Source organism: Arachis hypogaea, chromosome 7 (genome assembly GCF_003086295.3).
Source record: "Arachis hypogaea cultivar Tifrunner chromosome 7, arahy.Tifrunner.gnm2.J5K5, whole genome shotgun sequence".
Classification (NCBI taxonomy): Eukaryota; Viridiplantae; Streptophyta; class Magnoliopsida; order Fabales; family Fabaceae; genus Arachis; species Arachis hypogaea.
Genome location: NC_092042.1, coordinates 25,716,611 through 25,733,814, shown reverse-complemented (window position 1 = coordinate 25,733,814; position 17,204 = coordinate 25,716,611).

Here is a 17,204-nt window from a genome sequence, read left to right as displayed (position 1 = left end):
GTTTGCATCTTGTCCAATAGCAGACAAGATCTGACCACCATGCTGGGTCTTTAGAAAAGCTCCATCCAAATCTATAAGGGGTTTACAGCTAGCCAGAAATTCCTTTTTACACGCATCCAAACAAATGTACATCTTCTCAAATATTGGATCATCATCAGGGTTGGGTTGAGGTATAACACCAACTGTGACAGTGGAGCCTGGATTACTCTTAAGCAGTGTCTGCCCATAATTTGTCACCATCCCACACTGGGCAGAAGCCTCACCATACACAATAGTTTTAGCATCTCCTAAAGCCCTAGTCAGTGAACACTTGCTTAGATCTAAGTCACATTTTGTCTTAAAATACTATGCAGCCTCACAGTGTCTTAGATTAGGAATTTTCTTAACTTCTTCACTAATTTACAGGCAAGCCACTTCTTAGCCAGTTTGTTTTTGGTCTCCTTTGCACAGGTGTAGTTATCTATGAACGTCTTGATCTGCCAGTAATTGTTCTCAGTATTATTAGAAGCATACACAAACCAGCCACAGCTCTTATCCTTACACACAACTCTCATCCTTACATTATCATTCTTCTTAAACTAAATCCTTCGACCCTCTTGTATACAACATTCACGCACATCCTCTTTGAACTCCATCTTTGTAGTGAATGTCATTCCAATCTCAAGCCTAAGCTCCCCAAACCTTCCTCTTTCTCTGAACACAGGCAAGACCTCATCTGAATCAAGTTCCTCCAACTCATCCTCAGAGTTTGGAGGAGTCTTCATTTCTTCCGAGTGCCATGAGTCTCCACCATCAAATTCCTGATAAGCTTAATCTTGGGCATCATGGTATGCTTTTATTGAGCCAAACTTAGGAATTAGTGCAAACAAAAAGTTTATTATCCTCAGAGTCTGAGTCAGCACACACACAAGACCATTATCTTCAACTATAACAACCCTCATTTGTTTAGTAAGTTTCTTATCTGTCCTGGTTATTAGTTTCACCTTAGTCTTCTTTCTTGCTGATCTCTCCACAGCCACGTCTTTCTTACTAGATACCTCATCACCACCATGCCGATATGTTTCATGCTCTTCACTATCATCACTGACATGACTATCTGAGGACTCATCTGAGCTAGACAATGCCACACATACTGTTTGGGGCTGTTTTCCTTTAGCAATTGGTCTTGTAGTAGTTCCAGTAGTAGCTATTCTTATTAGTGGCCTCCTTCTATATGGTGTTGCAAATTTTACATTCTTAGAGCCTCTCTTTGGTACATCAGACTTCTTGGTTTCTTTCAATTTGGACCATGATTTAAAACTTACAGTGGGTGGGGCCATTCTTTTTGGTAGGTTCTTGGGCTTGGTTTTACTTGGTTGGGCCTTTGTTTTTGGGGGTGGATTGGGCTTAGACCTAGGAGTTATAGTGGGTTGGAAGTGTATTTTTTCTGGTTAGTCTAGTTTACCAACAGAAATTGAAATAGGTGAAATCTTTTGTTTTAGTTCTAAAGACAAGTTATCTATAGGCTTTGTTATGGAGACTGTTTTTTGGGTAGGAATAGTGGTGTCATTTGGTTTAGAAGTTGGAGTAGATGGTGTTGTGAAGGGAATTGGTTTGGCTATGACATTGGTGGTGGGGTTTGGGGTGGGAATAAAGTCTTGTATCATCATTAGCTCCTTGCCTTTAGTTGACACTAGTTCTGCTTCCTCACTATACAGAGTTTTCGAAACTCCATGTTTGTAGTACACATGAATAACCCCCTTGTTCTGCTGAGCAAGGTAACACATCTCCAAGAGCTCCTTATCATCTGTTATAGCCCTTAGACCATTTTGCAAAGGCCTGTTTGGCACCAACCACCATATTTGAGTTACCTTGTCATAACCAATATTCTTGTGGTAGTCTCGGACAAAAAAGACATCCAGTGTGTCTCTATCAACTCCCGACAACTCAGAAACCTCTCCACCATTGTAATATATACTTCTATCAACCTCTTTGATAAATGACCCTCCATGGTGAAATATGATGGTAATCAAATGCTCACCCATTTGTAATTTTAATTTTTTTTATATTAGAATCACTAACTTCAACCACATTATCAACTCCATAACTCAAACATAACACCCTGTTGTCAACTGTAAATGCAGTAAACCCTAGGACATAAAAAACAAGTTTCCATGTTAACAAAATCCCTAGTCAGTCTATAACTCTATTGGCCTAACCACTAAGAAACCTAGTTCTGATCAAAACCTAGCAAGTAGCACAAAACACAAGCATGCATACCGACACATTACACTCGAAGAAAACGTATTCACCCATTGAAAATATTAAATTAACAACAAATATAAAAAGTAGAGCTTTACCACATATTTATCTCTTTTTTTGCTTACCTGTTTTAGAGAAACCAGCCTTCACAACTCTCTATCTAATGCAGATGATGAAACCAATCCTTCAGAGCCTGGGTTCTCGATGAAAATTGCTCCGGTAACTGCAATTGCACCATGCCAGAGATCAAGGCAATGGAAAAGAAGAGACCTCTGCTTGTGTTGTGTTTGTGTTGTGTTTTGAGAGGGGAAGATAATGCGTTAACGTTGAGAGAAGGAGGTTTTGAGCATAAAACGACATTGTTTTACATCATTTTGGCACCACACCAAATACTACATCGTTTGCGTTTTGACAGCATGTCACCAACGAGTCTAACCCAGCTTTCCGGTTGCGCTATGTATAATTTTGGTCTTTAAGGTATAGGTCAAAAATTGTTTTCGTCCCTAACCTTTTTTTGTATACAAACTTGTTCATAGGGTTTAAAACCAAGTTTTAAAATCGTTCTTTTTACTTAAATATTAAAATTTTAGACTAAATTACCCATAATAAAAAAATATAAAATAAAAAAATAAGAGAGAATAGAGTGTTTCTGCTCATGCGTAGAGGAAGGGAAGAAGAAAAAAGGAAAAAGAAAGGAAAAGAAAAAGAAGAAGTTGTCCACGATCCACCTTTGACTTCGCTTCCGCCGCCACCTCCGTATGATTTTGGCCCCTAAGATAAAGACGATTTTAAAACCAAGTTAAACTTTATGGATAATTTTGTAGGCAAAAAAAAGTTTGGGACAAAAAACTTTTTGATCTATACCTTAAGGACCAAAATCGTATTTAACTCTAAGTACTATAACGAGTAAAAATTTGTTTTTCTAAATAATAATAAACTACTATATATATATATATATCATTTTCATTATATTATCTTATAAAAAATATCATTTTAGTATCAAATATGTTTATATAATACATTCTGATATCAGTATGGATACTTCTCTTTTTCTAATCACTTTTAAAAAAATATATTCTATTTAATAATTAACAAAGCTTGAGATTCAACTTGTTTACATGCAATGCAATCAGAATAAATTTTTTCAACATTTTTACGTCTAAGTGGCCAACAAAAATATGTAGATAACATATATGAAATTTTTTTATTACACTATGACACTTTAAATTGATATTCCCACAAGCAACATATATAGCGCAAAAATCAGATTTAGTTACATACACATTCTTCAAATATCAAATACTAACAAGTTAGGAGTAAGAGTAGTGATTAAATCATATATTTTGGATAACTCATGAGCAAGCACATTCTCATTATCTTGTTTAATCACATATGAAAAATAATCTAACAACTTAGTTCACTTTGCATGCCTTTTGTTTAAGATCCCTTGAACTATTAAATGTAAAATATACAATACCTTGTTATATGTTGAATACTTGAGAGATATTTCATATAACTGCTCACTAAAGAATGAAATTAGTTACATTTCTCTATTTTCATCCATATTAATGCTCTAAAATGTATTAATAATTATGCAAAACTTTAAAAATCTAACATAAAAATACTAAGCAATACTCATTTTTTTTCTCAGTTTCTTCTTCTCTCAAATTCTTTTTTCTCTCTCTTATTTTTTAAATTGCTCACACCCCAAGAATTCTTTTGAAAAATTTGGCTCTGTTGGTTCCTCCGAACACACATATCTATTTACAGCATACTCAATAAATTTTTTCATAACTAATTTTGAAGAAGAATTAAAGATAGGATTAAAAGAACTCTTTTTCTTATGTTGATTTATATAATTCTTTTTGAAATTCTTTTTTAATTTCGTTTTATCATCAAACTTTGCTTCTTTAGAAACTCTCATAAAATTGGACTCTGAATAAAGTCAAGTTGCTATAAGTTATTGTTGCTTTTTCACCTGAGTGGTAAAAGTGACTAAATTCTCCATTGTTGCATGATGGTAACGTTTGATTTTATCTGTAATATTTTTGTTTAGTCCAATAAAAAAATTTTCCATAAGAACTTCAAAACCCTTTTCAATGTTAGTCATGCTTATCAAATTCAACAATTCCTTATGGTATTTCTTTACAGATTTTGATCCTTATTTCAACCTATGAAACTTTTTAAGAAACTTCTTCTGGTATGATAATGACACAAACTGGTTTCTCATGATTTTTTTATCTTCTCCTAGATAAAAATTAGTCTATTTTTGTACTTTTCTCTAAACCATTCGAACTCATTCCACCAAATATGAGCATCGTCAGAAAATTTGGCTTCTACCAATCTAACCTTTTTTCCTCTAACAGGATGCAACATGCAACTCTACCTTTCTTTCCCATTTGAAATATGCTTTAACATCATTCTTTTCTTGAAAGGCAGGGATTTACCTCTTGAAAACCTTTCTCAGATAATATGAGATTCTTTCATCATCACTATTATCATCATCAGTCGTCATTGAATCTGATTTAGAAACTTATAAAAAGAATAATGAGGACCTCACAACAATCTTCTCACGTGTACCTTTCGGATTAGGTCACTCATGTTTGCACTTAATCTAGACTTTTTTGTCTCTTTTGAGCTCACCCCTCTTATCTTTTTTCACTCTTAGATTACTTTAACTAGTTGCACTTCAGAAATTAAGGAGAAAGAGAGACCTAACTAAGATAATCTTAATGATAGGAACTTTTAATTTGACAAGAAAAAAACTAGTTTATGTGACAAATGACTCAAAATAAAGAGAGACGTTTTTTTTAGTTTTAGAAATACTAAAATAATTCCCAATCCCAATTGATATCCCAAAATAATTGAAGCAAATCTAAACATTTGGATCACTATAAGAAAATGGTTGAGAACCATCGGATTTCCATCGGATTTAGCGTTGTGTGTTACCGTCAAATTTTTTGTCAAATTCACAAGCGAAAAGTGAAACTATTTTATCGTGTCAAATATTTACCATCGGATTCGCCATTCTGATAGTAAATTCGCTGGAAATAATTAGAGGAAAAATAGAAAACTTGGCACAGATTCGTTACCATCGGAGTTATCGTCAGATAGATCTAACAGTAACTCAATTTAGTGTGACGCAATATTTTGGTCACCCACAAAATATTACCGCCATATTTATCCGCCAATAAATTTGACAGTAACGAGCCATAAAATTCGAAGCGCGAACCCTCTCCCCCTTCATTTTGAATCCTCCTCTCTCTTTGCCTTCTCTTCTCCAACTCTTTCTCTAACATCTACCCACCGCTTCATCAGCCCTTCTGCAGCTCACTTTTGCCGCCTCCTCTCTCCTCACCCTCTCCAGCCCACTCTCTCTCTAACCTTCTTCCTCGACATCCTTTTTGGCACCCTTTCTCCCTTTCACCATGCCATCCACCTCTGCAGCCACCACCAACAATGCCGGCCCTCAAACATTCTCCCACCATTGCTGTTGTTGCTGCTACCGTTATTACTGTCGTTGCTTCTGCCGTCGTTACTACTGCCGCCCCCTTCTCTATTCTCTTCACTACTCCTGCATTCCAGGTTCTTCTTTATTTTAATATTAAATTCAATCTTTGTTTTAGTTATCCTTAGTATTATTATAGGTTTTAGTTGTTAATTAGTATTATGCTCGAGTTAGAATAATTTTTTATTTTAGAGGATTTAGGTTATTAAGATAGGTTAGATTTAAAGTGTTAGGTTTCAAGTTGTTGAAAAGTATTTGGAATTATGAATGAATTGATCGATTAAAATTGTTTGTTTGGATATTCTGCTGGAAATATTATGAATTACTGTAGCTAGTATATTGTTAATATTGACTTCTTGTCAATTAGAGTTGAATGAATATTTGGTTTTGCTATTTGATATGTTTGAGGTTTTTGAATGTCAAGTGTTTGATAATATATCTCTTGTAATAATTAAGTTTTTGGTATGTAGTGATATAATGCCACATTGGTTTGTTTATGAACTTACTTTCAATCACTACATATCACACTTTAAAACTTTACTTTTATACAAATTCACCATAAATTGTTGTTGTCTTTTATATGTGTATTAGTATTTTTAGATTTGGTGAATTTAGTTGAGTTTTGACAGATGTTGTGTATTGAGGTTGATTGGATTTGTGAGAACTATAAAGGTGGATATATGTCCAATTTTAGGGAGGTTATGTCAAAAGTTTTTTGAAATAATAAAAATGTTGAAGAATTTGTGTTGTATATGCTTATTAGTGTTAATTGATATTCTCTTTGCAGACATGACGACAGGTAGCAGAGGTGTCATGAGTCGTCTCGTGATTGTGGTAGAGGAAAGGTTTTAACCGGTACCACAGGGACGTTTTAGTCATCGCCCTCTACCCCGACTACCCCGTCGACCCTTGTGACGTCATAGGCAGGTCTATCGGACCAGCTGTTCATCATGGTCCCAAATCCCAACTACGTGGCTCCTTTTGCTATGCCTCTTCCAACTCTAGTGACAGAGACCGCGATACCGAAATCCTCTAATGGATGCCCTTCCACCACTGCTCGTCATATGGAGGAGGATTTGGCCTGATGGCATGACAGGGCGAGTAATATTTTAATGTCTTTTATCCGCAACATATTTTGAATATGTTAAGTTTTATGTATTTTTTTGTGTTTGTAAATCTTAAGTTTTTCATTTATAGGTTTGCACCAAACAACAATGTATGTACACAGGAGATCTCCAATATAATTAAGTCTATGTACGATAACCATGGCCGAGCTACACGAAGATCCTTGCTGAGACTAGAGGCGATGGTTTCAGAAGTGGACGATAAGAAATCAATGTTGTTGAATTAACTGTATCTTAACTGTATTTATTTCGACTAACTAATGTTGTTGAATTACTTTGTGCAGGAGAAATTTATATGGGATAAGAAACATGATCCCATGATTAGGAAGATTTATTTTGACTAACTAATATATGGAATATATATTATTACATGTATAATTTTATCTATACACAAATCAAAAGTCATCCATAAGTCATTTAAAATGATCTCATATTTGATTTTTTTTAATTTACTGTCATTTTCACTTTTAAAACATATTGAAAATTCATGTGACTTATTATCGGAGTCTCTAATCAAAACCAAATAAAGAGAACAAATCAATAATAATCAACACAAATAAACAATAATCAGAAATTCAAAACAAAAAATCAACCTTATAAATTATAAAAACGAGTTCAGAACAAATCAATAACATTCAAAACATGTTTTAATTAGAATCAGAACAAATCAGAACTAAATAAGGAATACAAATTAGAACATGTTCTAATTAAAATTGAAACAAACAAGTTCAGTATCTTAAGTTCAGAATTTTAGAAAATCCTAAGTTCAAAACAAGTTCAGTACCCTAAGTTCAAAACAAAATAAAAAACAAAAATCAAACATGTTTTAATTAAAATTGAAACTAAACAAGTTTAGTACCCTAAATTCATAATTTTAGAAAAATCTAAGCTCAAAACAGGCTTAGTACCCTAAGTTTAGAACTAAATAAGGAACACAAGTCAAAACATGTTCTAATTAAAATTGAAACTAAACAAGTTCAGTATCGTAAGTTCAGAATATTAGAAAACTCTAAGTTCAAACAAGTTTAGTATACTAAATTCATAACTAAATAATCAACAATAATCAGAAGTAGAAAAATAAAAAACAAACCTTATAAATTATATCAACAACTCAAAATTAAAAAAATCATAAGTTCAAAAGCATTACCTGAAGAATAGAAACAGAGCTGAGAAGAACAAGCGGCATAGACGGTGGTAGAAGCAGCAGCATAGATGGTGGAAGAAGCAACGGTGTTGGCGGTGGCGGTAGCAACTCGTTCAGAATCTAGCATATACAATAGTGACGGAAAAAACGACGAGGAGTGGCTCCTAGAGAAGATGGGGCTGCCGAGGAGATGAAAAGGGTAGAGAGAGAGAGATTAGAAGGTGAGAGGGTTAGAGAGAGAAAGACAAAGACAAATTCGAATGAAGGAGAAGAGGGTTTTGCACTTCAAATTTATGGCATAGTTACTATCGGATTTACCATCAGAAAATTGGATGGTAAACCATTGCGGGTCGCCAAAATGTAGCATTTTTACTAAGTGAGTTTACCGGCGAATTCATCCAATGGTAAATTCGATACTAATTTACGCGCCTATTTTTTTTGTTTTCCTCCAATTATTACCGGTAATTTTTTCGTCGGAAACGTAAATCCACCAGCAATAATTTGACTTGACGAATTTGATGCCTTCACTGGCTGTAAATCCACCGCTACTCTGGGATGCTAAATTTGATGATAAATATGACGGTACTCAATATTTTTCTTATAGTGTCTACTCCATTGATTTTGTCAGCATGTTTAACATCCACTGTTTTCTTCGGGATAGCATGGTCATGGTTGCTCTCAACCTTGGAAAAAACATCACTACAAGCATAAGATCAACAATATAGTTAGGTAAGTCAACATAGATAGACCCAACAAATTAAAACTTATATTAAAATAAACACTTAAGATGAGATCTTAATATTATTACCTATCGTAAACTTGTGAAACAGAGCTGGTGCTGTAAGAGGCCTCCAAGTTCAGGAATTCCATTGAAGTGTTTTTTCTGTAATATGTTTTTTCTTATGTGTACAATAGTGAACCATGTAACATATGTTATATAGGGAACAATATAGGATATAAAAAGTCGTATGGACTCATATTGCTACCAAAATAGGATTGTGCAAAAAATTTTTGAACAAGGCATGATCATGTATGGATATTGAACAATGCAGTTGGGAGGATAAATGCATGAGATGGATGCATGAGTTGTGCTTTTCCTAATATATGATTACATAATGATAAACAAAGGCAAAGCTAGTCTCTTGTTTAAAAATTTCTTTAACCCATTACTCCAACAACAAAATTCTCATATTTGTTTCTTTAAAATAGATTTAAATATATTCTCAAATATATAATATTAATTACTCTAATGGAATGATAATATCAATTATTTTAACACGACAAATCATAGTGCTCATTTAAGTGTTTTGTTCTCAATTGAGAAATTAAATTAGATTAACATGATAGAGAGTATAAACATAAATTGTTTATTTCACTTTTAAAGCACAAATTTTATTTTTAATGTAATTTCATCTAACGTCTAAGTTTACTATTAATTAAACTAATGATACCTTAGTCTATAGACTTCCACATAAGCTTTTCTAAGTCATTTAAATTCTTTAATTTCACTATCGCCCACAATTATCATAACAAAATTTCTAAAGAAAGACATGATTTTTAAAAAAAAATTCATATCACTCACTCAAAAATTTATGTGGAAGTCTATTAATATGATTGTAAAGACAAACCAAACCACATATATGTCCATAACTTTGCCAATACAGTCTGGACAACTCGTATACAGGTACAATAGCAGCAGACACATTAAATAAGAGAGCATGCGATACTATTTGCTACGGCTCACAAAAGAGACAAAATTATGTTACACTCATTGGAAGTGGTATGACATTAGTGTCTACACATATGCTTTGCCAATTTGGTGAATAGTGTGAAGCTATGTGAAAACAAATAAGGTAGCTAAAGTCAAGAAGACACATACACTCCTCAATAGCAAATCACCCTCACAAAAGAACATGTATGCAATAGAATACAAGGATTATCGCTTCAGCCATTTTTAATATGGAGGAAAATAACACATTGATTGATATCTTGCTATCTGAGATACGACTACTCCAAAAAAAGGTTGGCGACATTAAAAAATTATATGTAGATAAATGCCATTGCTCATGTCAAGTCTATCTTTCTTGCCAATGGCAACTCAAGTAGTGGAAACAAAGGAAGGCGGGAGAAGAAACAAAGAATGAGGTCACCTTATCTAGATGTGTTCAGTAAAGGTGCCACTAAAAGGGTCTAAGAAAAACTAAAATCAGCATCTACCATCAAACTAAATGCATAGAAAAAATTTTTAAGCTCACATATAAAAAAATAAACCTGATTACCTTACTTAGTGATGTCGATGAGGACTCAAAGGAAGTTGTTGAAGTTGATACAGTTGATATGCTTGATGTGTGGAAAATGATCCAACACAAAACTCACCGGCAAGTGTACCGGGTCGCATCAAGTAATAATAACTCACATGAGTGAGGTCGATCCCACAGGGATTGAAGGATTGAGCAATTTTAGTTTAGTGGTTGATTTAGTCAAGCGAATCAGGTTTTGGTTGAGTGGGTTGTATTTAACAGAAGCTAAATTGCTTGAAATGTAAAGGGAGAAGGGAAATTGCAGTAAATTAGAGAACAGGAAAGTAAAATAGACTGAATCTTAAAGAACAAGAAATTAAATGACTGAAACTTAAAGTGCAAGAAATGTAAATTGCAGTAACTTAAATGGCAAAGAATGTAAATTGCTTGAATATAAAAGGGAATTGAGGACTGGGATTGCAAAATCTAAACAAAGAGAAAGTAAAATGCAACAATCAATAAAAGTAGAAGATGAATTGGTATAAACTGAAATGCAACAGAAAATGAAATTAAAGTGCAGCAGGGTTCACAGAAGAACCAAAAGTAAATTGGGGCCTCAGGTCTCAAGAGACTAGGTAGCAGAGCCTAGATCTCTATTTGCCTTCCCAGATCCAAGTTCACAAAGCAATTGACAAGGAATTGAAGAAGAAGCAGTAAAGAACAGAATTAAAATTGAATTGTGCAGAAAAAAAGATTTGAAGAGAGTTTGAATGGGAATTGAGACAGAATTTCCTCAATTTCTCACACCCAAAACCCAGAAAAAGAAGAGTAGAATTGCCTGAGCAAGAATGAGGAAGGAGATCAGTCAATTCTCCCTTAATCCTCTGAACTCTCGGTCAAGTCTCTCAAGAACAATTGCCAGAAATTCAAAACTCAAGGAAAGTGTAAAATTCAAAAGTCTAGCTAAGGTAAGTGGTCAAAAGTCCTAATTACATCAAACTAGCTCCTATTTATACACTTTCTATTCTTGGATTTTGGGATTTGGATGGGCTTTTGATTTGGTGAAGAAATGAATTAAATTGGATTTTTAATTCAATTTTTGGCCCATGAAAGATTGCTTCCAGGAGGCTGCCCTGCCCTTGTGGAGGGCAGGGCAGGATTTGGTGCGTGTTGGTGCTTGCTTGGTGCGGCTTGGTGCGGCTTGGTGCAGTCTTGGTGCGCAAAATGCGCGAGGGCAGGGCAGGAAAAATTGGTGCGCCAGAAATGCCACGGTGCGTGCTTGGTGCTGCCAGATTCAAGCTGTGATGCGCGCTGGTGCTGCCAGGGTCATGCCTTGGTGCGCAGAATGCTGCCCTGCCCTCGCGGAGGGCAGGGCAGAAAAATTTGGTGCTGCCAGGATTGTGTGTGGTGCGCGCTGGTGCTGCCAGGGTCGTGTGTGGTGCGCCAGATTCACTTCTTGGTGCGCCAGAGTTGTGCACCAACAAAATGCTGCCCTGCCCTCGCGGAGGGCAGGGCAGTGTTTCCAAAATGCAGTCCCGTGTTCGAATCCGGGCAGAGACACACGCTAAGTCATTTTCCTTGGTTTCTTGGCACGGTAGTGGACCTTAGTACCTAGCTTCCTCATGGTCCCGTGTTCAACTCTTGTGGCAAGCATTTGGAGACATTTTCCTTTGATTTTCTCCCTTGGTGAGCCCGATACTGCCCTTGTGGAGGGCAGGGCAACATTTCATTCCTCTTGATTCCAAGGCACAAAATTGTGCTCTGCCCTTGTAGTGGGCAGGGCAGAGTTGCCTTCTCTGCTTGGTTCCCTTATGTTGCCCTCCTAGAGGGCAGTGTGCCCTTGTGGAGGGCAATGCTTGCCCTTCCTCATGTTGTGTGCCACACTTCTTCTCTCTTTGACCACGCTTTCTTTTCCTTGGGCCACACTTCCTTAGGCCACGCTTTTCCTTTTTTTTCTTTTCTTCACCTACAATAAACCAAAACAACCACTCAAAGTATCACTAAATTCAAGAGGCTTATAAATCAATTAAAATTCAATTAAAATTAGCTTAAACCTCATGGATTAACATTAATTTCATGGTGGTTGCTTGATTTAAAGAAGTTGTGCATTTTCACTCCAAATCACTTTACTTAAGAAGCAAGAAAGTGCATAAAGACTAACAAAACAAATGAAATTAGCTTGAAAAATGGGTATATGATGACTTGTCATCACAACACCAAACTTAAATCTTGCTTGTCCCCAAGCAAGCATCAAAACTAAGAGTAAATGATATGAATAAGAAAAGAACACATATCCTTATTAGGCATATAGCAGAACTTGATTTATAGAGTCTTTATGCAGACAATGATAACTCAATTATTGTTGCTGTTACATAATATACATCTTTCCTCAAAGGCTTGCTAAACTTGCTGTTATAAGACTCACTTTTTAATTCCTCCCTTGCTAACTTTTCTTGGCTTACAATGCTTAACAAGCTTATTATTCTTTTGGAGGTTTGGTGTCAAATGTTACAGTATTAGCCTTTGGCTTTATTTTCTTTTCTTTTGCTCAACATCTTTCCACCACAGACATATTGCTCACTAATTTTTCCTAGGATCATTGATGCCCAGCATCTCTTTGGATAACTAAATGTTCTGTATCTAAGTTGCTCTTTATTGTGGATTTTCAATTGGCCATCCCAAATCAGTTGATCTAAGTGACCGTGTTTTAAAATACCCCTTAGAATTTACTCATCCAAGCATATCTTAGTACAAGAACACCACAGGCATATGTCCTAGGGTCCAAGCTATTGGTGTCCAACCTTTATTCTTTGTTTTTCTTGCCATTTTGGCTTTTTCTTCTTCCTTTTCTTTCTATTTTCGTTACCAAGGGCTTTTTCATTATTGATAAGAGTCTTTGTAACAGCAAGCTAACTCACATTTGAATGAGAATGATATTATGCAACAATTATTTCATGAGTTATGCATTTAATCAAACACATATACCACCACTAACTTCCATTCTTACTTATGCAACATTGGATATTTCACTTTTCAATTCAAACAAATCTCTTTTATTTAAGCATATGGGAAACAAGACAAAACTTAAAGCTAAGTGATGGATAACAAGCATTGTGCAGATTTAGCATTTTTAACAAACAATTTCACTTGCAACTAGATAAACACTTTAGCAAGACATACAATGGTTTCCAGATTCAAAACATTTCACAGCAGCAAGGATCAAGTGTAGATACAACCTTTGAAGTTGCAGCCCTTTGATTCTTCCTTCTGTTGTGTTCTCTTTGAGTTAAGATGCATAATGTCTTCAATTGTTGCCTCATGTCCTGCATAATTCTCAAAGTTGCTTGCTTCTCAAGCCCTTAATTACTTGGTTAGTATGCATAGTGTGGCTCCTGTATTTACTTTGGTGTGGGAACACCAAACTTAATTGTTTGCCACTGCCTCTTATGCAACCATTCTAACCATATGTGAAACCTTGTGTCCTTGCTAAAGGTTAATGAAATTTAAAACTAGAAAGCAATTAAACAGTTGAATAATGTGTTTGGTTGCTTGGAGCTAGCATCATGCAAGAGGTAAGAATGTGTTTTTAAATGATATTTTTTTTTGGTGGAACACCAAACTTAGAATCTTTCATTCTCCCTTAAATTGTTTTGGTGTGCAACACCAAACTTAGCTCCTTGCAATCCATACCAATTATTCAACATTTTTATTAAAAAAACTATGAAAGAAAACTACCTCAGGTTGGGTTGCCTTCCAACAAGCGCTCTTTTATTGTCACTAGCTTGACATTGAACTCCCTTTAGGGTGGTTGATGTTGGTGATGTCTCAACTTGTCACCTCTCACTGTCAGCCTTCTTTGTGTGCCTTGATGTTCAATTTCCATATGCTCAAGAGAAAGTATTTGGTTGACAGTGTAGTAATCTTCTGTTCCTAGCTGTTGATATACTAATTGTACTTTGTCACCTTTGGAAAACCCCTCAGTTGGAATTTTCTTGTTCTTCCACCCTTTGTGAGCCTTATTCTTGCTCTTCATCTTTTTCTTTCTTGTTGATTTTTCTTTCTTGACAGTGACTTGGGTTGTGATACCCTCCTTCTTGTTTATCACCCCTGCTTCCTTTTGAATTCCTTTTTCTTCTTGCATCTGCTTGTTTGTTTGTTCTACTGCCTTGTCGGTTGCTTGCTTTGGAAGGAGATCACCACTTGTTTTGCTTGTTTCTTCATCCCTTTGTAATTCTGGAAAGACTTTCAAGATGATGCTCTCCTCATGCATCCTGAGAGTTAACTCTCCCTGCTCTATATCCACAATGGCTCTAGCAGTGGCCAAAAATGGTCGACCAAGTATTATGGAGTCATTTCCATTTTCTGAAGAATCCAGGATCACAAAATCTGCCGGATAGATGAACTTGTCAACCTTAACTAAAAGATTCTCAATCAGCCCTTTAGGATATACTACTGATTGGTCCACCAATTCCAAGGACATCTGTGTTGGTTTCACCTCCTCTATGCCAAGCTTTTTCACTAAAGAATATGGGATTAGATTTATGCTTGCTCCTAAATCACACATCCCCTTGTTAATGAATAGGTTTCCAATAGTGCAGGGTAAGAAGAAACCTCCAGGGTCTTCAAGCTTGGGAGGGAGTCCCTTTTTAATGAGTGCACTGCATTCTTCACTAAGCATTACAGTCTCCTTTTCATTCCACTGCCTCTTCTTGTTAATGAGCTCCTTTAAGAACTTGGCATATAGAGGCATTTGCTCCAATGCTTCAGCTAAAGGTATGTTGATTTCCAACTTCTTGAAAGTCTCAAGAAATTTGTGGAAATGCTGATCCTTTGTATCTTTGTGAAATCTCTGTGGATATGGTAGTGGTGGTGTTGAGCTCTTCTCCACTTGATGTTGTTTTGGATTTGGTTCTTCTATGATTTGCTTTCCTTTCTTCAAATTCTGTGGTTTGTTGTCTTCCTCTGTAAGTTTTTCTGGGACATTTTTGCTCATCATGTCCTTGTTGATGGCTTCATCATTCTTTGTTGGCTCATTATCATTGTTCTTGGTTGCTCCTTGGTTACCATCCAATAACACCTTTCCACTTCTTAGTTGCACGACTTTGCATTCTTCCTTTGGGTTGGGAATAGTGTCACTAGGTAGTGAACTTGATGGCTTCTCAACAGAAATCTGTTTGGAGATTTGCCCAATTTGCCTTTCCAAGTTCTTCATGGAGGCTTCTTGGTTCTTTGTTGTTAATTCTTGGTTCTTCATCATCTTTTCCATGAGCAGCTCTAGATTAGTGATCCTTTGAGATTCTTGTGAAATTGGTTGGTTTTGGGGTGTTGATGGATGATGATAGGTGTTTTGATTTGATGGGTGGTTATTGGGTGGGTAATGGTTAGAGTTGGGGTAGTTATTTTGTGTTTTTCTGTATGTATTTTGGTTAGTGTTTGGCTGGGGGTTGTGGTTTGTGTTTTTCCAATTGTTCTGACTTGTGTTTCTTTGCCATGGTTGTTGGTTTTGATTATGGTTATCTCCCCATCTGAGGTTGGGATGGTTCTTCCAAGATGGATTGTAAGTATCACCATAGACTTCATTTGTTCCATGATTTTGGTTGTGCATGTATTGGACTTGCTCTTGCTGTTGCTCCTCTTGAGTTTCTTCACTTTGCACCCAAGTAGTTGGTGGTTGGCTTGTGGCACTCACTGATGCAACTTGCAAGCCATCAATTCTTTTGGCCATTTGTTCAAACTGTTGTTGAATCTGCTGCTGCATTATCTTGTTCTGAGCCAGAATTGAATCCACTCCTTCCAACTCCATTACTCCTCTTCTTTGTGATGGTTGGCGTTGTCTTTGATGAGCAAAGAAATATTGGTTATTGGCCACCATATCAATGAGGTTTTGAGCTTCCTCTGTGGTCTTCATGAGTTGCAAAGAGCCTCCAGCTGAGTGATCAAGTGCTTCTTGAGCTTTAAGAGTGAGTCCTTCATAGAAGTTCTGCAACTTGTCCCACTCAGTGAACATCTCTGGTGGACATTTCCTCAACAGAGCCTTATATCTTTCCCATGCTTCATATAAGTTCTCAGCCTCCAATTGAGTGAACGTTTGAACCTCAGTCTTCAACCTTAGGATTCTTTGAGGGGGATAAAATTTGGCAAGAAACTTGCTCACCAAGTCATCCCAAGTGTTGATGCTTTCTTTTGGAAAGGTCTCGAGCCATTGAGTGGCTTTATCTCTGAGAGAGAATGGAAAGAGCAACAATTTGTAGCTATCAGGAGGTACACCATTGGTTTTCACCGTGTCACAGATTCTCAAGAAGGTAGACAAATGTTGATTTGGATCCTCCAAAGGCCCTCCTCCAAAAGAACAATTGTTTTGAACCAAAGTGATGAGTTGTGGCTTTAGTTCAAAATTGTTTGCATTGACATTAGGAGGAAGAATGCTACTTCCACAGTGTCTAGCATTTGCAAATGTGTATGAAGCCAAGACTCTTCGTTGTTGTTGATTATTGTTGGCTCCTTCTCCTGGTTGATTGGGATCTCCTTCCATTTCTTGAAATTCTTCCTCAGATTCTTCTTCTCCAATAATGTTCTTCCCTCTTTCGGCTCTTCTTATTCTCCGAAGAGTTCTTTGATCAATTTCAGAGAGGATAGGGGAAGATCTTCCTATACCTGACATACAAACACACAACAATAAACACACAAACCCAGAAAGCCAATGAAACTTCAATCTATGGCTAGAATGAAGTTTTAGTTAGTTTAAGCAAAAATTCAAATAGTTAGTGTGTTAGTAAGAATTAGAATAACAGAAAAGAAAAAGTGCTTAATCTAGACCTCCACTTCACTTAATCATTGTCAATCTATTTCAATCCCCGGCAACGGTGCCAAAAACTTGATGTGTGGAAAACGATCCAACACAAAACTCACCGGCAAGTGTACCGGGTCGCATCAAGTAATAATAACTC